This window comes from Ischnura elegans, chromosome X, assembly GCF_921293095.1.
Source record: "Ischnura elegans chromosome X, ioIscEleg1.1, whole genome shotgun sequence".
In the NCBI taxonomy this organism is placed as follows: domain Eukaryota; kingdom Metazoa; phylum Arthropoda; class Insecta; order Odonata; family Coenagrionidae; genus Ischnura; species Ischnura elegans.
The window spans coordinates 52,484,379-52,507,817 of record NC_060259.1 but is presented as its reverse complement, the minus strand read 5'-3'; positions in this window follow the sequence as shown (position 1 = coordinate 52,507,817).

The window sequence follows — 23,439 nt, the reverse complement described above, 5'->3', positions numbered from 1 at the left end:
TAGTCTTGAGAGATGGAAATATGTAGCCAGTATACTTTGCTCTGGCATCCGTATCGAAATTAAAGTAAATAACATGTACTCGATCATGGTTGCACGAAAGATAGCAATTTGCAGGGGAATTGCCTCATTCTGCCCTGAAAATAGTTCCAAGGCTAAATCCGTACTTGGAACACAGCGATATTTGATGAAGGCTAACTGTAAGAAAAAAGCATGCACTAACCAGAGGAAAGCCTATATAGAGTAAACCGCAAGTGCATACAAGGTGGGAAATTCAAACGGGGGAAAATTCAACCTCCTTCCCCTGGAATCAAACCGGGGTCCCCCTAATTCGTACCGAGTACTCTAATCACGTGCGGAGGATATTTCAATAAAAATATATTTTTCTGTCAGTTCTAAGTTCAAATAACTGTGAACGTTGATAATATGACATTGAAATAAGAGTTTTTAAAATTGTCAGTTTTATATCTTCCGTAACTCTATAACCACAACGCCTACATTAAAAGTCATAACTACCTTTTTGATAAAATAAATTATCTTGCTCAAAGTTGTTTTCTTACATTTTTTCGCTAGAGGTCACGGTTCTCGAGTTATTGAAGCAAAATGTAAGAAAGTCACATTTACGGGGGATTTACATTTCTCATTTAAACCCCTGACCCTCCCTCATTCCCAAGGGATCAGAGTTCTAGCTCGTTGGGCTCGAGGGCTACAGCACTTTGCAAAATTTGCAACGATAAGACACGAAAAAGCATTCATTGCCTAGATTATTACTCTTTCCCTTGATATGGCCCTCCTACTTATTGGATTCTTATTTGGCTCCACGGTGTCCTTTCTTCTCCTTCTCTTCTCCTTCTCTTCTCCTTCTTCTGTACAGCTCTATGCTTTTCATTTTATTGCTCCATCTGACCTACATCCTTCTGGTTTTTCCATGCTCAACCACTATAGGAAATTAATATATCCAATACCTTATTGTACGATTAGATCGTGGAGTGTGTATTCTCTACTAGACATGAGGGACAAAATGTATGGCAGTGCATAGCATTCTTCCCCTCGAACCCTGCCTCATCGATTATGAATTCGACCCTTACTCATGCTTTTTTATTTTGACTGGTCAGTTTATGGCGAATTATTAGCAATTAAAGGCAATGCAGGTTAATCCCGGCCCCAGCTTCGCCGCATGAATGTCAATGTGTTTCGTTTCCATGCGTGGATGGCCCGAAAGTCATATGGAGACGGTTTTACATTGAGGAGTTGACCCTGAAGTTCGTGCTACTGGAGTTAGATAAGGTTGAATATATGCTGATGTCGTCCAGGATGAGGAGACGAGTGATAACAACGGCGTCTTCAGGGCGATGGGAATCTGACGCACCAGTGTGACACTCATGCTGGACGGGAAATAAAACCCAAGCAGCAATAAATATCACAAAAAAATTCAAACAACATTGTCGGCGTTAAAATATGACATCCGTGCGATATCTATATCAATCCAGTTAATGCTGTATGGAAATGTGACGAATACCCAATGGATCCTCCAAACAAAGTTGCAGTGATGTCCAACAGTGGGTATGGAGGTCCACATTACAACGTCACTTAGATAATTTCCAGGGATGCCGACTTACAAAAAAATATTTGGGGGGCCCAAACCCCCGGGAAATTTTATAAGTAGTGAGTTTTTTTAAGCATTTTAGAAGAGTCATATGATCAACATTAGAACCCTGATAACTTGAATCTCGATATCTGGACACTCCGGGGAAAATCAACAAGCCTGACACATTTTTTCTTCACACCCATAACGAATTTTTGAGGGGGCTCGAGCTCCCTCAGGCCCCATGGAGTCGGTGCCACTGATACATTCACGACATCGAATGAGTAATGGATAACGAATGCAATTATGATGGTTTTTAGTAATCCTTAGACGTACAAACAAAATATTTTTGCTCTTCAATTCTATGCCGAAAATATGCCACCTATGGATAGGGTTGACCGGGGAGAGATGCCGAAACTGCGCATCCCCCTTAGTTTCGGCGTTTACTGACGTATTGCGGGCATATACGCAATGCAGGGGCAGAGTAGACGCAAGGGAATAAGTGAGGTCTGGTATTTTACCTTAAAAAATTATCCTCGCCTTGCACTAAATTAGTATCGGACGTTGAACTTCTGTTTTATTTCGATTGTTTGAGATTTGAAACTACAGTAAGTTCTGCTCGGAATGTTTTCAGTCTAGTTACGCCATACTGGCCTTACAGGCCATAGAGCCGCGAGGTGCGGCGTCTTACCCCTAGAAAAAGGGAGAGATGCCGCACTGAACTTCGGCACTTTAATTAAGGCCCTGTAGGCGCCTCAGACACGGCTATCCGACGTTGCCAGAACCTGAACTTTTTTATTATTATGTTTTATCTCACCATTTCGCACATAAGACCACTAGCTTTTAAATCGGATCATTTAAAAAAAAAAATAAGCTCCGGCCTAATGCCGCATTCTCTCATGCCGAATATACGCCGCACGGAATGAAAAATGATTTCATATGAATTATAACAAGTTTTTAGCAACGTTATGACTGTTTTAGTGTGTGTACTAAAACTAGAAATTGTTTTTGTGTTGTGTAGTATTTAATTCTTTGTTCGCATATGTTGAGCATTACTATGCAAAGTTTGTAGGCAACAGCAAGTTTTGACTTGAGCAAGGATGTATTTTAATTAATTGCCCTAATTTATTTTTCAACTTGTGGGATTCTTCTCTGAACATCATGGCACATTATTTTCTTCTCTATGTACAAGTTTTTAATGATTAACTTGCCAAAAAGTTCCTTTTAGGTTCTTGAAAAGCATTCATAAAATACGCAATTAAGTAGTTTGCTACGAAAAATAGCATTTGACTTGACTGGGATTCCCATTTCTCCCCATTTTCGAGATGTTCTTTCCCTGCTGTTTATATTCTAAGACTTGTGCGCGTGATTAACTATTGTCATGTTTATATGGATTCCCCGTAGTCATTCTGTAGTTCATTCCGAAAATATTGAAATGCTCTCTAAGGAACTCCTTGGAATTAATTTGAGATTAAAAATCAGAAATATTTATTTTCCTTTGACGTATTTTTGTAGATATTACGTCCCAGTAAACCATGTTCTTGGATTTCTTACAGAATCCTTATGGTAGCCTTTTTTAATTATGACATTTTCTTTGTTATTTTATTGGGTTATTGTAAAATTTCGGTCGATTATGAGATGGATTTTTGAACAGTTTGTCATGATTAAAATAAAAAATATGAAATGATCGAAAAAACAAAACGAAAAATAAAGTTACTGAAGGGTCATTGTTCTTTAACAATTCCTTGCAAGTATTTAAGATAATCTTACCGAAGTAGAACGATGACTCTTTTCAGGTTCCGCTAGTTGAATGAAAATTACATTGCATAAATCTAGCGCTAACCGTAGAATGGAGATTTTATGGATTGTAAAGACTCGAGGTCGTACGGAAGTTAAATGTTAGATATTATACGTGAATTATAAAAAGGTAATTAGTTTGAACTTAAGGGAGTACCAGAGAGCAAATATGAATGTGATGCACTTCGTTTCTCAACCGTCTTTGGGTCTCACGAAAAATGCCAGCGTGGAAGGCAGAAGAACACCGTCTCGAATAATCAAAGGGCCCGTAATTTTTTATGCAAATTGATGAAGGTGTCTATGGCCGCTAGCATTATAGGAGTGAATACTTCTTTAGACTCTCCTAGTCCATTCTAAATCTGGTAAAAAAGTGAGTTCGCTTTACGTGGGAAAGCCGCGACGCGATCTGAAGAAAAGCCGTCATGTTGAAACTTAGTGTTCTGATTCAACAGCGCACAGCCTATGCAACTCGATAGGACCATGAAACGTTGATCAGATATATGCGATGCTGAGTATTGGCGCGATCTAAAACTGTATTTTTGCATTAAAAACGGGGTAGTTTTTATGGTTTTAAAGGATATCACTGTCTAAAAAATATTCTGTTAAACTCACATAAATATGTTGTAAATATTACTTTTTTAATCAGAAAGCTCAGTTTTGAAGCCCTTTTTTCAAATCCGAGTTTTTATATAGTATTTAATATTTGGCAATCAGAAGTATGGAATAAGGAACCAGTAGTAGAATTAGTAGGGTGTGAAAAAGTTACCCGAAAAGAGTTAATTGCAACAGCTGTTATATTGGTGGATTTAAAGATAACATTTGTTGATAATGGTGTTTCTTATCTTAGTGACAACATTAGATTTCTTGTGGGAGCATTTACAGACGAAAGAGATGCAACTGACAATAGTTTTGAAAGTGAGAGGCACAAAGAAAGAGGATGCTAAGGGAGTAAGCACATCCGGAGTATATTGTGCATATGTATTAGCTTCATTCCGTCGGAGAGAATTGATTTTGATTTACCTCAAATGTACGAGTGAAGATTGTGTGGTCGGGAGATCGACAGAAGCCGAAAACAATTGATAATGAGGTTGGAGATGGCTTACGGAATACTTAATTCTTAAGTATTGTGACTATAATAAGGATGAAACTAAACGACTTTGCTATAAATTAGGGTCTTAATGACTTTTTATGTATTTAGCGTTGGCCTTACTGCTATTGAGCCAAAATTTACAGTGGGGATTTATAAATTTTTCTCCTTCAGAAATAACGGTATAAACTAATCAATCGAGGGAAAATTTTGCCAGCTCATACTGATGCGTTTCCCCCAAATAACTTAATTAGACTCGAACAAAATTTTACTAACATTGAAATGGAATATTTCTTTATCTGCAGAGGAATTTACATTGAAACCCTCTAACGCCTCCTAATTGAGTTATTTCAGGATGGTTATTGCATTTTGACTACTGAGTTAGATATATGTTGAAAGCCAAGTTTGAGAGACTGCAACTTCTTAAAGGGAGTGGACCTGGACCTCAATGCAGAAAATGTATCTTATAGACTCTTTAATCGTAAGCTTAGTCCAAAATGTTAGTCTACTGGGCGTATAAAATCGTATCAGGCTTGGTTTTGTGGTATTCTGCTATATCCATGATAAAAACACAAATGGTAATTTCCACAATATTTAATTCACCACTAAACGACCGACGATGGTTTCGACACTTTGTGTAATTTTCAAGGTAATCCAACCAACTCTCTCTCGGTATATATGCCAAGGCCAAGGTATTCCCCCACCTCTACTGTGCATATAATTAATTTATCAATGAAAATGTTCAATTTTTCCTATATTAACGGAGTTTTCGCGCATTAGCAATTGCTCTTCCGTGAATTTTCGTTGTATCAACGTATGTCTTTTATATTAAAGGTTTTTTTTTTTGGTTTTAGCTTAATGATTACTTATCCGCAAAAATACCTCAAGTTTCTGTAAAAAAATTGCGTTTCACCAGCTTCAAAAAATATCTCGGGATTTATGTGGGAATGTTTTTAACTTAATTACATCATTATAATGAAATTTACCCGAATTTTCTGCTTTGAGAGAAATTAAAGTTCCTTTTTGCGGACATTTCACCCAGTCTTAGCATGTTGGAGGGGGAATGAGGGACTCGCCTGGTAACCATTAGGACCACTAGTGGCGCATAAGAATAAGGCCTGCCATCCCAAAATTCAAGAATCCTAGTCTAAGTAATTTTCTATCTCGTCCAAAAATAACTTTCGCAGGCAATCGCTGTGCAAACAGTCTAGGATCTAATAGCAGAAAGTGGAAAATAATGAGTAATAGTGGAATGCTCCCTCAAAGTATTCAATGCCATCATCGTGAGCGGCCTGTTCCTGAAATTTTGTGAATAGTTTGTAGTACTTTCAGCATGAATTTTTAATTTGTAATCGTCAAAGGTTGAAAATTTGAAGGAGCGGCTGTAAAGAGGTCACCATTAAGTAAGTACACTTCCCGTCTTTTTTTCGCTTTGTTGTTGGAGTAGTTAATTAACGGGTTCAGAAGGTCGCTTAACTTGTGTAGCAGTAGAATTGGATTATTCAAAATCTGGTTGTCCTTTTTCTTTTCTGAGCTATGCTTGGTGAAAATTCGTTTGAAATATTCGGACGCGTGAGGTATTTCCTCCCAGGTTTGCAATCAGGCTAACACGTTGTATTTAGCGGCTGTAGAAGATTTGCGGTGCATGAGTCGATATTTGCTTGCTACGAGTTCACACACACAAGTATCCTGTGTATTTTAGTATGCACAGTAGTGTATGCTGATAAAAATTCACTCATTTCGAAATTACCTTGTCGTAGTTTGTAGCTCATCATATAGATTTTTTTATCGGAATGTGATATTTTCCAATCGGAATATTTTGGGTAGCAATTACAATGCCTATCTTCCCGTAACTGGAGGCGCTATTATTTAGTCAACTCCAGTTGTCGATAGTTGCGTTAGAGTTAGTGATGGGTAAAGTCTGTCCAAAAATTTCTCCGCTCTTGAGGAATCATGAATACTTACACAGGATACTTGGCTTAATGTTATCTCCTAGCAAGAATATATCGTCTCATCCTCCGCATAGCTTCTACATCCGCCAAAAACAACATGTTAGCCTGATCGCAAAGCTGGGATGGAATTTCTTAATTTCCGTACATTCCGAACGAATTTTTACCAAGCATAGGCCAAAAAGGAAAAAGGAAAACAGTATTTTTAAGAATCCAAGTACGTATTTCTGTAACTAGAGGCACAACTATTAAATCGAATCCAATTGCCAGTTGTTGCTGAATTGGAGATAGTGATGGGTAAATTATGTCCAAAAATTTCTCCGCTCTTGAGGAATCGTGAATATTTTCCCCTTTAGTGGTCTACGCGCCAAAATTGCTCGAGAATATTGTCCTCTCTCCAAATTCTTAGTATCTTAGTCAGTTTCCTACTGTTGTTGAGTTAGAGTTAGTGATGGGCTAAGTCAAAATCAGTAAACAAATTCAAGCTGGGTGAGTCTGTCCAAAAAAAATTCCGCTCCCAAGGAATCATGAATACTTTCCCCCAGAGTGGTGCATGCGATAAAATTCCTCGAGAATATTGACCTCTCTCAAAATTCTTAGTACCTCGGAAACCTTTCACCTTCTCCGAAATGAAGTGTCGCAGGCGAATGTACACAGTCTGGCTCACGCCGAGAGCACAGTTGAATGAATGACGTCCGTGGTGGAATTCAAAGCGGTCATATATCATGCACGGTGGTGGGAGGGAGGGTCATTCTTTCGCTGAGTGAGGCTAGCACCCCGGGAGTCTCCTCCCTTCAGAGCGCTCGAGGCGCGTTCACGTTTTGACGCCATTTTGGCATCAAAAACACGCGAATATAGGCGTATTATTAGGGTCGAAGCGGGAAAACCAGCGCGACTACGGCATTTTAGCCAAGGGCTATTGTTTAGAACCGTTTTATACGAAATAGTGTATAATGCTGACACTGCGGATTACAATGAATGAAAGCCATTGAGTAGCAATAACATACTTGCAATGAAGTGAAATTATTCCGGAAAAAAGTAGGAATGCGTAAGACTCGACGTATCCTGAGTTCATGCAGCCCTCATAACACCCATAATGGGACGCATCGGACGTACTCGACCGGCCTTTTTTCCTGGGGTAATACTTATTCAAATTTACGGAATCATATTAAAAATCGATTTCGAATTATACTTTGATATAATGAATAAAGTGAAGCTATCATCTTGAAGTTTTGAGGGCAAATAGTGTAGACCTACGTCTCAAATTGAAAAATTATACCTCAACATTTTCCAGATGCTAAACTTCTATAGTTTAGACGCTGGTAAATATTGAAAAGGGTTTAATCTATATAATCTGAACATTTCAGGAGGATAGCCTAACTTTTCATCAGGTAATGCGCCAAGTAAAAATACGAAATACGTGTGGGAGAGACGTGTGTTATTAAAGTCAGTGCTAGGGATGGCTTCCTCTGGGTGGACTTGCTCTTTTGGATCGTATCTGATCTAGGAGCGAATCCAGCTACGGGTACAGTCCCATATAAATAAGTTTTGCCGCGGATACAAGAACTTACGAGTTGGTATCGAATGCATATAAAATATTTTCATATCAATTCATTTTTACTGAAAGCATGTCGTTTAAGGGTGAATCGCTAGCAATATACAGGGTGTCCCATTTATCTTGACCACCCGAAATAACTTTTTGTCCAGTTGCAAATTACAAAATGTGTCAAGAAAATGTTCATTAGCCGTCAGGGGGACATTAATCAGCATGATTGTCTTCCTTGTAGCTTTGTTATTTACAAAGATATGAACAGGAGGAGTTATAGGAGAGGAAATGCATTGCCGAATAAAAAATATAGGGTGCCATTTAAAGAAGACATACCGCTGTTCATATCTTTGTAAATAACAAAGCTACAAGGAAGAATATCATGCTGATTAATGTCCCCCTGACGGCTAATGAACATTTCCTTGACACATTTTTGAATTTGCATCTGCACAAAAAGTTATTTCGGGTGGTCAAGATAAATGGGACACCCTGTACAAAAGTATTGGAAAAAAATAAAACTTTTATTGCACAAAACCATGCCTAAAATTTCAGGCGATTAATATTTTTGACAGATCGCTGATTATGTTCAAAATTTCGCTACCGATGCAAATTTGTTGCGATAAAACCCATATGATGTATCCGATATGGATATAATCATTCGAGGTTTCCTTTCTCTATATCATACTCATTTGTTTTCATCATGTAAGCAAGTTAATAGCATGAAGATAAGTAAAATTAGAGAAATAAACCTATTTAGTGTGAAAAATATTATTAGTCAATGATGAATGTGATGTTTAAAATAGGTGTGACATATATTCAAATAATAATTTTAGATCACTCGTTTATAGCTGTAATTACTGTCTTGAAACCATCACAAAGTGAAGACTAGGTTTACTCCTCCTGAATGTCAACCTTAAAAATTTTACAGGTACGAAAATATTGAGTTGAAATTTTGAAATTTGAGACATAGTCAAATGTTGACAAGGGACTATCCTACATGCAATGAAAATTTCAAGATAATTTCGAGATGCTTGTCCTTTTTCGCTTATGGCCGGTGAAAATTCATCTGGAATTTTCGGAAACATGAGGAATTTCTTCCCATATTTGCAATCAGGCTAACATGTTGTATTTAGCGGCTGTAGTAGCTATGCGGTGCATGAGCCGATACATGCTTGTTAGGAATTCACATAAAGCCAAGTAACCTAAGCATTTGCGCATGTACAGTAATGTATGCTCATGAATATTCACCCATTTCGAAATTTCCTTGTCATGGGTTGCTGCTCGCTATGTGGATTTGTCCCTCCGAAGGTTTAATTTTCCAATCGAAATATTTTGGGTGGAAATTGCAATGCATATGTTCCTGTAGCTAGAAGCAGTGGCGCAGCGAGGGGGGTTTTGGGGGTTAAAACCCCCCCAGAACTCAGAGAAATGCTTAAGTTTAATCCATTTTACTTAATATTATTGATATTACTAATAGAATAGTGTAAGGATTAACAAAAATATCCCCCAGAAAGCTCACCATTTTGAACCATTTATCTTAAAATTCCGCAATTTATTAATCTCGCACCTACCGCTTATCCTGGTGGGTATTCCACACCCCCACACACCCCGGTATTTGTTGCACCTAAAACCCCCCCCCCCCAGCATTAATTCCTGGCTGCACCCCTGGCTAGAAGCGCTACTTATGTACTACTACGCTAGTTTTAAATGAGGAAATCTTCACTGAGAACGACCAGTGGATCGTGAGTGTTGCGTTCTCTTAAACCTTTTGCTGGTTTGGCCTGTACAAGACCCACGGTCTCAATTTCAATATATACATGGCTGTAGAAATTTCCGTGCGATTAAGCCGAGCACGCTTTTGCACCTGGAGCTCCTTCTCCCCCCCTTCCACTTTGGCCCTTCCTCGTACCCTCATCTCGTCTTGTTGCGTATTCCGCGAGGCGGGTGCGCAATCCATCGCCTGCCCGCGCCTTCTCTCCCATTTGCCCGAAACCCTTTTCGCATCTCCCCAATTCCCTGACCAAGCCAAGGGTACCGTCCGAGGAATTTGTTGGCTCTCGAGGTCAATTGAAGGAATCAAAAATTTAGGTTCCTGAGTGCAGTTGTAATTGGCCGTACTCTGCCCTCCTGGCCCGGTAGATTATGTGAGCGCTGGATAACTCGTTGGTTTATTATTAGCGTTGCTATTCTGGGATATATTTTAGAAGACGTATCACTCCTAATAGACTGGTCATTTTTCGTGGCATATTTATCGTTTTAAACAAAAAAAATATATTGTAATTTTATGGATGTTTAAAGGTGATCTTTGTCAAATTTGACTGTATCTAGAAATTTGAAAATTTTGCCACCGTATTGTCTGAGATGCGAACTATGTGTGCTTGATACGCGGAAAAATGTAGACAACACTGAATTTTACATATATTCTGAATATTTCAAAATGCTAACGCGAGTGTTAAACGAGTAATGTGTCACTAGAGAAGAAGACAGAATTCAACCTGTCAAGAGGGGGGAGTCGAGAGGATAGGTTGAACTGATTCAGGCGTGATATAGTAGAAGTTCGACTTATTGAAATGAATGGTAGTTGCAATTTTCCACAATAATGAATTTCGTTTCATGTTCCCATCCGTAAAATCTTATCACCTGACCGAAGATGGCCGATGTATCCTCCCGGCTAGTCCCCGCCCGGAGATCCGAATGGAGAACTAGTTAACCTTCTGAATATTTTTATGGGGAGAATGCCCTCATGTCTTTTATAAAATAAATAATGGATGGAGAAGCTGCGACTCCTCGGGATAGTAATTTGGTGATTTCCCCTTGCCTTCCACATCGCACTACTACAGCAGTTAAGGCAAATCTTACCACGCTTGCACTGATATGAGTTCCGCTGTACTAACTGCTAAGGTCTAAAAGAGCGCGATACGAAATAAAAGGATTTTGAATGGGAGAGGTAAACAATGGAGGATTGTATTGAGAAATCGTATCACTCCCTCTCGACAGATTGAAATTAAAGGTAGTTGCAATTTTCTACATAATTCATTATTGTGGAAAATTGCAACTACCTTTCATTTCAATCTGTCGAGAGGGAGTGATACGATTTCTCAATACAATCCTCCATTGTTTACCTCTCCCATTCAAAATCCTTTTATTTCGTATCGCGCTCTTTTAGACCTTAGCAGTTAGTACAGCGGAACTCATATCAGTGCAAGCGTGGTAAGATTTGCCTTAACTGCTGTAGTAGTGCGATGTGGAAGGCAAGGGGAAATCACCAAATTACTATCCCGAGGAGTCGCAGCTTCTCCATCCATTATTTATTTTATAAAAGACATGAGGGCATTCTCCCCATAAAAATATTCAGAAGGTTAACTAGTTCTCCATTCGGATCTCCGGGCAGGGACTAGCCGGGAGGATACATCGGCCATCTTCGGTCAGGTGATAAGATTTTACGGATGGGAACATGAAACGTGAGATCACTTTAAACTCTTGGAAGACTGGAAAACCTGAAAGTGGAATTGAGAAGAATGAACCTGGACTTTGCCCGAATCAGCGAAATGAAATGGCCGGAAGAGAGAGACTTTTGGAGTTGAAGCTACAGGATTATACACGCTGGATCTGTAAATGCCAACGTGGAAGTCGGGATAACGATTAGAAAGAACGCCGGAGAGCTGCGTCAAACCAATCTTCGGATGAGTGGTTACCATAACTGGAACAAAGCCTCAGGGATTGAGGATAGTGTGGTTGTTGTAGCTAGAGTTTACCATTCATCCAGATCCTGCCAAATAAGGAGATAGGGTTAGCCTGCTTGGGTGCTGCGTAGAGGGCACTTGGGCTCAAATTTCTCAAGGCGTCGGTCACCTCCTCCGAACACCATGCCAACTTCTTCGAGAACAACAACGAGACATGTAACATCATGGGAACAGTAGGAAAGATTCATCGCTTATCTCCTCCGGCTTCATCTAATTTTATTTTTCTTACAGGTACTGGGTGACATTTACTTGTAATTTATTGTGTTTGTAGATAGGTTTACATTAGCTCTCTCAGTAGGTTTTCGCAGGTTTTTCACGACCCCCTTCTTGTGTGGGCGTTTTCCTGCAGTGGGTTTTTTCCAATAAGGACGACAGCCTATGTCCTTAGGTTTTTCCTACGTTTGCTAACATCTTTGCACACTTGGTAAATGGTAACTTTTTTAACTTATAATTTTATTTGTTGATTGAAAATGGAACTTCTTTGTCTCTTTTATATAATTTCTTCATATAATTTTTTGTAAATTTCATCCCTGCATGTAATTTCGTGAGCAACTTCATTATGTATTTAAATGCATATATCTCATGTTTGACGATGGGTTAGATGGAGTCTACTTTCTAGTTCCAATCTCGCCCAATAAAAACGTTTCATTATTATTATTATTATTACCACGGCTCACAAATTTGACAGGCCACTAATTGTAAGACTCTTTGATTACCATAAAGCTTATTACTACTCAAGTTAAAGAATTCCGGTTTTAAGTGGAATCACGTGCCAAGCTGTGATTGTAATGGGTCCCGTGCCAATAAACGTGGGTAAATGTGGAAATTAATGCATTAAGTACCTACTTTATGAATGCAAAGTATTTTATAAATTTTACGTATTTTATAAATGCTAAATAATCTCGTCTCTTATGTTTTGAAGCGGATGGAAATTTTCTACAAAAGACCGACAGTCTATAAATGTGCTATATAGTACAGCTGGGATTGGGCTTGTGAGGTAACGGATAAAATAATGGTGACATTAATTCCTAAAGTAGAAACTATTTTTTGGACTGCTGCTCGTTCCTAGCTAGCGCTGCAGATTTTTTTACTTTAGCACGAGATAAAAAATAGTGCACGGCCACGTAAATGCAGCGATATAAGCCGCCATACGGAAGAAATGATGCCATGATACCCCCTTTAAAATTGTTAAACTTTCTCATGACGCAATGAATTTCCACCTTATATGCGAATGCAATCACATGTTAGGAGGAAATATCTCGTAGAATAACGTTAATGTGAGGACTGAGAAGGCAAAATGCTGTTGAAGTTAATGCAAAGAATGAGGGGGAAAATCATTTATTAGCAAATAACTATAAAAATTAGAGTACCGATGAATTATCTTAATGGAAGCCACGGTAGCATAAACTGGTATGAGTCACTAAGAATTGGTCTTAATATATCACAGTCATGACGTGTTGGAGGATGCTTGAGATTATTTCTGCATTCATTCTCCTTCTTGACAGGGGGTCATAGATCAACCCTCTGCCGGGCCCAGTGATGTTCAACGTCGGTGACGGACTGGACGTATGTTTTTTGGCTGCTCTGCTGGAATGAAATGGTCATAGAAGCGTCAACGTGTTGTTGCCGTGGCGTCAACCTCGTGATGGCGACCTTACTGAGGTGGGAGGGCGCTGCCCAACGCCTTGGGCGTCACCCGTCGTACGCCGTGAAAGCAGTTGATGGTTTGGCACGCCATTAATCACTATACTATTGTTTCATTTAAAATAATACTTGTGCTTTCCCGGTGCAATAGTGAAAGATTTAAAAAACCTAGAGTTTAGCAACCACTAATGCCTGTAATCTTTAAGCTTATCGCGATAATTTCCATGCTACAGACGGACTCTAAAAAAATCATTACTCCTAGTCCATTCATGATTTTTCATAAATATAGGTGAAGCATGACCTCGACTGCATCCTAATCCTACATTTGCACATTTTGAAATTTTTTTTATCATCATATAATGCATTTGAAATTCAAATTTTTAAGTCAGTACGGAATATAATCTTATAAGCTCTCAGGGTATATACCGTGCTAGTTTCTCCGTGGGGGAGCATGATGATTGTCCGGTGCTATTCTCTTTGGTGGGGGCACGTGACAGCCCAGTGGATAGAGCCTATGTATTGGCTTCCAACCGGACCGCTGTTAATGTAACGGGTTTATGGTAATTTTTAGTCATTGAGGTGATAATTATAGCATGAACATATATGTAACGGTATCTAACTGAATTATGATTATCATAGTAGCAGCTCTCCAGTGATGCTGATTGAATTATGAAAAATATAAAACATCTAGCATTCTAACGGTGAGCCTTTTTCAAACTTGTTATCAGGAGGAGCTTGATTTGAAGTATATAAGGTAGATTGCACGTCTCGTGAGTGTGATTGCTGTTGGGTTTGTTAGCAGTACAAATTTGTGGGTTGCTAAAAATGATGAATATTATTCTCTGTGAGTGTAAACTGGTCTGACATCTTTCATGAAGGTGATGATTATTCCTCCTGTAAACAGAGCGGATTCAGCGATTGGAGGCTTTATGGAATGGATGTAAGAGACGTATAGTGACTCTATTAATAGTAGAGTAGTGCCGAACCTGAAGCAGCTGAGGCTCAAATAACTTATCCCTCGAGCATGTTGCGTCATGAATGGCCGGACCCCAAGAGTGGATGTTATTTCTCTGCTTTCGTATTCCTCTCCTCCCAGCGTGTCTTCCTGTATTCATTAAACCTGGATTCTGGGCGAAGTCGTTCCCCAAGGCTTAGAGCGCTTAGTTTCGGACCTTGGGGATTGGAGACTTAATAACCCGTGATGTTTCTTTCCTCCAACTCAGAGCAGACCTGAGCATTTACCTCCATGTATCAAACAATATGCAAATATTATGGGCAAAGAAACTGCTCGGGTAACTGAGAAATATGAGGAGCGAAGGTCGTGACGAATCCGGATGCTCAGATCACTTCGAGTTATTTGATTCTGAGTGCTTAACCCATTAGTGAATAGCGTCCGATATATCGGACGCGCGTATTTAATTTTTTTCTGGGCTCCAGTTGACTTGTGCTACATTTTGATACTATATTACGTTTAAATGGATGTCTGTCTTCACCGCCCTGCTAATATTTTAGTTGACTCCTTGAATTTATCGACTTGAGAAGCATTAATGTGAGACATGGCATTGAAAGAATTTTCAACCACCCGCACGGGGTAAGTAAATTATTCTTTACTGTAGTATTTTGCTAAATACGTTGATAAATTTTATCTCATTTTTCTTCTAAAGGATGCTTTTTTATTTTCTATATTATCAAGTTTTTCTGTACTTTTTTGAATCTGTAATCAACACTGAAAACTGACCGTCCGATATATCAGACGCAGAGCCCAGGAAGACTATTATTTAAACTATTGATTGTAAACATTTAAAAATTGCAGAGGTAAGTTAAAATGAACCTTATTAGCCAGAATAATTACTTTCTAATTGAAATTCAACAAAAATAACTTTATGCACTAATGGGTTAATACGATAATTTACATAATGTTTCCTCAGTGATAGGTGAAAAAAGCTGGAGTGAAAGTCTCTCTCTGGTACTACATTTTGATAAGTCCATGAAATAGAATGTAGGAAACAGATTATTGTACAAAAATTGCACTTGGTAAGTATTTACTTCATTCTGGCATTTTCTTCCTAACCTTAATATAACTATTGGGTGTGGGAAGTGCTATAAGGCTTCGTATTCAAGAGGCGGAAGGAAGATCTCTTTAACACTTATGATTGTTCTATCTTTACCGTATTCACTCGAACAACTGCATCTACGTTTGAAATGCCCTTCTTTATGATTGTTGGCATTTCTATGATATAGTCACCAGTTATTAGTATTTTAGTAGCAGTTATTTTGAAATGCTACGATGGGAAGGGAGTATAAGTTGCATTATTACCACCTTAAATGGAGTAACAACTATGTAGCGTTCATTTCTCCCACGCAGTTCGGCGCTATCGCTGTCCAGTCTGTCTCTTCATTTTCATTCCTTTAGGAATATTTGGTTGCCTAACTTACTGAAGATAAGCCAATGTATTTCTGAGTAATTTTTTGTAAAGATGAATGCTAATAACTTAAATGGCTTAACATTTTCATTCTAGTCCTATCTAACGCGACTTTAAAGCCGAATACCAGTTGCGCTGGATCTAAATGATAATGGTGGAGAATGTATAATTTAATACATCACATTCAGCATAGTTGGATTGAAGCAGAATTTATTTGAAAGGAAGGATTCAAACAAATTATAATGGAATGACGATTTGGATTCAATGAAAAATCTTGCCTTTTATACTAGATTGATAATGTACCACGGGAAAAAGTCCCTTTCTCCTTACCGCAGGAGTCACCAACAGCTTTTGATGACTCCATTACGTGCATTTTTGCGCCAACGCTAAGGGCTGTACAATTTTTTCCCATGCAGACTCGAAAGTTCTTCGCTTGGATATTGGGGCCCCGCCAAGGAAATACCGTGTTAAGGTTGCCGCACGTATCTTCTCAGTAAGTGGATACATCACCCCAAAGAGAGATTTAGAGGAGAAGAATGCCTGGTGACCTAAATGTTAACAATTATGAAAATGTGAGGGGAATTTGTAGGTTCGTTAGGTATGTCGGAAGTAAGAATTGCACTTCGTAATTGTTCATTGACTTGATTAATATTTTACGACTTGGGTTTCAATGTATAGTGACATGTTCAGGTGATATGATATGAAACCCGAGTTGTAAAAAAATAAATCAATTTAGTGAACTATTGCCAGGTGTAATTCCAATTCGTCATAAAATATAAATAACAAATGGCAATTTCCACAATTCAACAGGTAACTCCGCAACCGATCATGGCTTCAAGAAAATTTTCAAGGTAATTAAGGAAAAATCACCTTGAAAATGACAGGAGTATAAAAACTATGAATGAAGAATAAGTATATAAACCATAGTCGCAGTGGAGTAATGTATTAAAGATTGGGAGATTACCATTCATTGCAACATATTTTATCATGGATATATATCGCATTTCCACCACGTCAAACCTGAAATGATTTCATACGTTCGTAATTTCTATTTCCGATATGAAGGGGTTCTACTTAGATAATTTTGAAGAAATTTACGATAAGTAATTACTTCAAGCCTTCCTTTGCTGCATTTATGGCGGAAGCGTGCTCGCTACACGCATTCATGCTCCTTCACTTCGTCCGCTTGATGGAATATTTGGGATTACCGATATCTTTTTCATAAAAAGCCTTGAAAAAATAATAGCATTTATTATTATTTTTCGATGCAATAATTTATTTGATTGAAGAATTATTTGATGTATTAATATGAAGTAACAGCTTTAAAAACGATATTTCCATCAGAAAAACAAGCGCATTGTTGGTGTTGTTCCCAAATAAGAGTTATTAAGTGTGGTAAAAGTTCTGCATTTATGTGTAGTTACATAAAGATATATTTATTCCTATGTTTGAATGAAAATAATCACACGATTATCATACTTTGGTCTAAATAAAGGCGTAATAGGTATTTAAATAATATTTCCACTGTCTTGATATTTCTACAAACGAGAGGAAAGTATTAATAGAGTAATAGTTGCTGACAATTTTCCATTAATTTTTCAACTTCAATTCACGACCGGTTTCGATAAGTTTTTTAAATCTTTAGGTTCATCATGCTGAAATCGGCCGTGAAGTTAAATTAACATATTTGTGAGAAATGCCAGTAATTTTTTATCATATTAATATATTATAATTCCCCCTGATTTAGCCTGTAACAACTCTCTACATGAGGGATGAAATTTCATGGATGATACGATTTTTCGTATGAGCTATTAAAGGCTAGTGGTTTTTTTTCTATGGAGTACTTTGAATTAATTTTTATATCCCAAAATCTTTTTCTTCTATGCATAAAAGAACGAATGATTCGTATCTAGAGGTCCTCTACTAGGATTCCATCAATTTATTTGAATTTCTTGTACTCCGCGTCTTATTTTGCTCGGATGACATTATGTTTTAAGAATCAGTCCCACGACATGTTGTGATTTATTAACTTTGTGGCTAGTAATATACCTTTCCATTTAAATTATCTAAACTTGATCAAGCATTACTGACATTACTGCTTCACTCAGGGTCTTTTAGTATAGGGGGATTTGCAGGTCACTCTCTAGGAGAGCCTTTGGGTTTCGTATTCCTAATCCCGTTTGCGGGTTTTAGTGTCATCCGCGCGGCGTCACGTTGTACGAAGCCGAAACGAGACAGAGAGGAATTTCCGGGCAATCAAAACTCCTTTCCAGCCGAGGACAAACCTTAGTTTGACCCATTTCTTCTGAGTTGAAAAAAAGGTGGGAGTCCCTAGCTCTCTACGGTAACACGACTCACCTTCTCATGATGGCGTCGGCGCGTCATATCCCGCTCTACCCCCTCCACGGTCCCCTTCCCACCCCCCTCTACTCCTCCGAGCACCTTCCTTGTGTGCTTACATATTACATTAGTGACGATCTCTGCGTGGCCCAGGAAATTCAATTAGACATCTCTCTCCTAGAAATTAAAACCATAATTCCAATTTTTTCCCGTCAAAACGGGCGCGACTGAATTGAGTTTTTATTTACCTCGATTAATCTGTTAGGGAAGTAGGTAATTTCAATTTAATGCAGTCCTTGGCGCAGGTTTTTACTCAGTTCACAACTCGCATTAATATAATGAATTTCTGGCGCACCAGGTTTTTTTTATGGAATCGTAATTGGGAATAAAACCAACCTAAAGTGATGATACCTTGCCAGGGGCTTATGAGATTATTTTCCGTACTCGGTCATAATTTTGAGTTTCAAATGCATTGCATGATGATAAAAAAAATACGTGTAAAATGTACAAATGTAGGATTAGGATACATTCAGGTTCACATTTTACAAGTATTTATATTAAAAATCATGCATTGAGTAGGAATAATGATGTTTTGTGAGCGACCGGCTCTAGCATGGAAATTATCGCGATAAACTTAACATAACAGACAATCGTGATTGATAAATTGAATTTTTTGAAATGATTTTTTCAATAACAAAATTGTTAAAAGTGCACTCAAAATATCTTTTCATCTAAAAGACAAAAAAATACAAAAGCTTGCATAGAACTATGTATTTCACCACTGTTTCTCAAAGAAATTATTTATCTTAATAGCATTTGGTCTCGCGAAATATTCTGATAGAAGAGATAGAAATTAAGTTTAAGAGACTTAAGTTTTTTGTGCATGATCTGAATGCACAGGATTTTATTTTTCCTCTTCTGACTGTATTTCCACCAGGTAGGGGAACAGGGGGCAGAGTAATCAATAGAACAAATAATCGAAATTTAGTTGTAAATCCAATTTCCAAATCCAAATCAAATTTTATTCATTCCAATGACGTTTTTATTCATAGGATAATTAGATTTCTATTTGCCCATTGTAGAACACAAATTTCATAGCTGAGAAATATTTTCTAGTATCTGTAATTATTATTTGAAATCAACCGTGCATTTGTTTCATTGTGCCCCACGTGTGGGGTACACTGAAACGGGTGATGGGGCACAGTGATACACACATTTGTAACATGTCAACATAAATCATTCATCAGGTTTTTAACAAAAATGCATTATAAAAATATTTTTTGGGCATTATGACTTGAAGAACTACTTTCTTAGTGCCGAAATGATATTAGCTAATTAGGATTTATAAGTAAAAACTTGAATTTTTCACTATAGTAGAATAAGAATGTCCACAGCTACCAAATAAATATTGCTCTTCAATAACTTTGAGGGAATGTTTATAGAGTTTTATCCCATATTTTTAGAAGAAAAGTCAATTCCAAATAATGTATGTAGATCCTGAGTCATTTTGTTTGTCCACACTGAACTGGTTTTCGGAGAATCATTTTTATTTGGCTATGCTGCATTGATGCTATGTCTTCAGGTGGTGGCTTTAGAAATGAATTATCCTTTTTTGTGATCCTTTAAAAATTACATATCTTACTACATAGTCTTCTTCAGAGTCTTTTTCTTTGGTTACAACGCCAAAATAATATTTCCTCCTGCCGGAGGTTTCAAATCACACCAAGACATAATCATCTACTTTTGGATCCCTCTCCAGCCTCTCAAACTCATCGGGCTTTAATTATGACATTAGTTCTTCATGCGTTTTTCATCTTTGTCAAAGTCATCCAGAATAATAGCATCGTCGATGCCATTGCTAGAAATCTAAACATGCAGTTTTCTCTTTGCAAAAAATGTCCCCTCAACTTACAATGTTTCCTTTTTGGGCAGTAAATGTTCTTTTCGAGCAGTAAATGTTCTTTTCGAGCTCTCATTTCTGGTGAGATGGTCATAGCAATGATACTTTTGCCCTTTCTGCGCCTACGTCTTTCTTTTTTCCTTTTACTAGCCTTGGGACATGCACGGATATCTTCGAGAGAATATTTGAACACTTGCAAATTTTCCGTAGATGAGGTGGGTTCATTTGCACATGAAGCCTCTGGTTCGGGATTTTTTTCCATCAACAATGGCTCCTGTTCTACCAAAGCTTCAGAAGGACGGTCTGTGACGTAGCTAATCAGGAAGTCTTATTCTGTAAAAAAAAACTCAGATCTTTCTTATTCTGTAAATACATCTCTATCAAAAGGAATAATTCCTGTTTTGCGAAGGTGTCATTGCCTTCTGGTGAGCTATATTCACGCAGCTCGCAACGTTATAAATTAAGAATGTTTGACCAGGGTGTTCTATAAGCCAAATGTCAACAGCAGCATTATAATTTGCCTTAAATGGCTTAAAAATACCAACTAACTTAAAAATACCATTTCCACCTCTTAAAAAAACATTTTTAGCATCAAAGGTCTTAGCAAGGACATGGATATACTTTAACGAGTTAAAATGACTAAAAATATATAAATTTTGCAAAAATACTGCATTTTTAAATTCTATGGGGCAGAGTGAAACGTTTAACTGTGCCCCAATTATTTATGTTTCAATGTGCCCCTCATAGTAGAGTCGCAAAAATCAAGTTTTCACAAAAAAACTAACTGATGAATGCTAATGTCACTCACCTGCGTCTATACTCCAGACAATGTTGTTTTAAAAAATATAGCACATTACTCCGTAAACACAGGTAAAATTTTGCAATACCGATCATTACAAATCGTCGAAAATTTAGTTTCTACCATGAAAAACAAACATTCTGATATACTGTGACTCTATACAATTGTTGCCAGTTTGAAACTAAATCAACAGCAGGTAGTGTACTCACACTTAACTCACTAAAAGCGCCACAGGTCAGATTCAAATCATTTGCGAGAAAACTAGTTTGTTTCACTGTGCCCCATGTTTCACTGTACCCCATGTTCCCCTACTCATAGTAAAATTCGTGTTCAGAAGTGAATGGCTGTGAAATAAGAACGGTTTTTCGCCTGCATGGCAAGAAATCACCTCTTATGCCACATTTATCACAATATTCAAATCAGCAATTTTCTCGTAAGTTCGACGTAATAGAGTCCCTCCATTTTCATGTCCTCATACGATTGAATTTGAAAAATAAATTGTAATACTTATCAATTTTTCGACTAGTTGTCTACTTCTCAAGTTATCTACAACGAAAAAGTAAAGTTCTTAGCCCGATCAGTAACTACTACCGCCCAATAACCATGCCACCACCCTAATAATCCTTTTCCCTCGATTTTCCGGAAGCGAATATACATTCTAGTGAAGGCACGTAATTTTTCGAATTTTCATTCATTACGTATGAGTAAATGAATGGATGTAAACGAAAATTTTCCGCCAAAATCTATTGTTTCATCAATGTATTGGCTTCATTGATCAAATCAAAATTTCAAGTCATATTAAAATTGATTGTTTGGCGATTTTGTGGAACCATGCATTTGAAAAGGAAATATTGCTTATGGCAAATAAATTTCACGCTTAGAATCATTCTAAACGACCATAGTCCATGATTTTAACATGAAATTTAATCATCAACATTTTTGATAATTTCTTCCTTTTTTATTATTACTTATTAAGTCGAAACGACGGTCACTATGATTTAAGTTTCAGCATGGATTAAAATATTCAATTTACATTTCAAGCACCATTTCTTCCCTTTTTGGAATCCTTTCTTGTATTTCCTTTCAGTGATTCCATCGCATATTTATTATATATAAGTTAAAAATATTTTATCTGTTGCTTTTTTTTTACTTTTTGATATATTTCCATACCAATTGTGATAAATACGAGTTTGAATTCGTGGATAGCATTCTTTGATATTGATTAATTTTACGGTATTTTAGTACTCAAAGGTCCGGAAATATCATGGTTGTTATAAAATTTAACTCGGGCCAAAAGAACACACCGCAGCTTTCATAAAAAGAATATTAAAAAATGACCGTCAAGCCCAATTGTTTTCTTTAGCTAAAGATAAGCGATATGCAATTAATGAATACGTTAAATGTTTATATTTATACATTATCCTATATTTCAATTGTATCACTACCGAAATATTTCATTTTATAACAGATATTTTTTCACATACCATCGTATAATTTTACGGTGGATTCAATCACTAATCAGCAGTATTCAATTTTTTATATTGCTTTAAGTTAATTAATATTCTTCAGTGGATGCTTTCTGCTGATTTCGAAAATGAACTTCAAATTTCTGTATAATGCCAGTTTTTTTCACTTATCAGGACATAGCTAAAAGTAAAAAGAAATCATTCTATGCCATTTTACCGCTGTATTTATTACTAGTTAAACCCTAACTAAAGATTCTCATAAATGTTCTGAAAATATTCAAGAACTCATTAGCATAGTTGCAAAACTAAATTAAAAAAAAATTTTTTTCATCTCATCGGAAACTAGACAAGAATGAGGGAATCCTGCCCATCAATTTTACATGCTGTCGTAAAATTGAGCGGACTTTACGATATCTTTCACCAAAATTTAGAAATTTACGCTTATAATCCTATATTTCGCAATATATTTTTTCATAAATCATGGTAGCGTGTACGTTAACAGTAAAATTGATTGAATATGGCATATGCTATAAAGAATGTACCTAAGTACTAAGATAAGAAATAAAAATTCACGTAGATAAAATGACATCGTTTCTTTTAAAATCTCTGTATCGATTTCACCTAATCCTTCTACATTACTTATTTCCATAGAGAGGACATTTATGCATAAATTCAATCTATACTACTTAATGTAATAAATTTTAGGCAATGTATATTAAAGCTTGCGTGGAATTGCAGAGAAAAAATGGCTAATTATCTAATTTTGTCATTTTCTTAGTTAATAAAAAGATAATTTCCTAAAAAAACAACATATTTTTTTTTAATTTCCCTGCTCGGTAAATAACTACAGATTTGTATAAATAACTGTTTAATTTTAAAATAACTGGATGTATTTGAGTCATCGCTTAAAATTCAACTGTGGAATTATTTATAATGGCGGGTTATTTTAATATTTCACTCGTGGGTAAATATTTAACGTTTTATTATTTCTTCTCTCTCGGTTTCCTGTCATCATTTCACCACCATCGTCAGGACTACAGTGTGATGTTGGCCTTAGCTCTCTTTCTGATTTGCATCAATTTCGATCTTCTCCTTCCATATCGTGACCGCCATTGCCTTCACTTCACGTCCTGTAGCCATCTCTTCCATGGTTTAACTCCCTC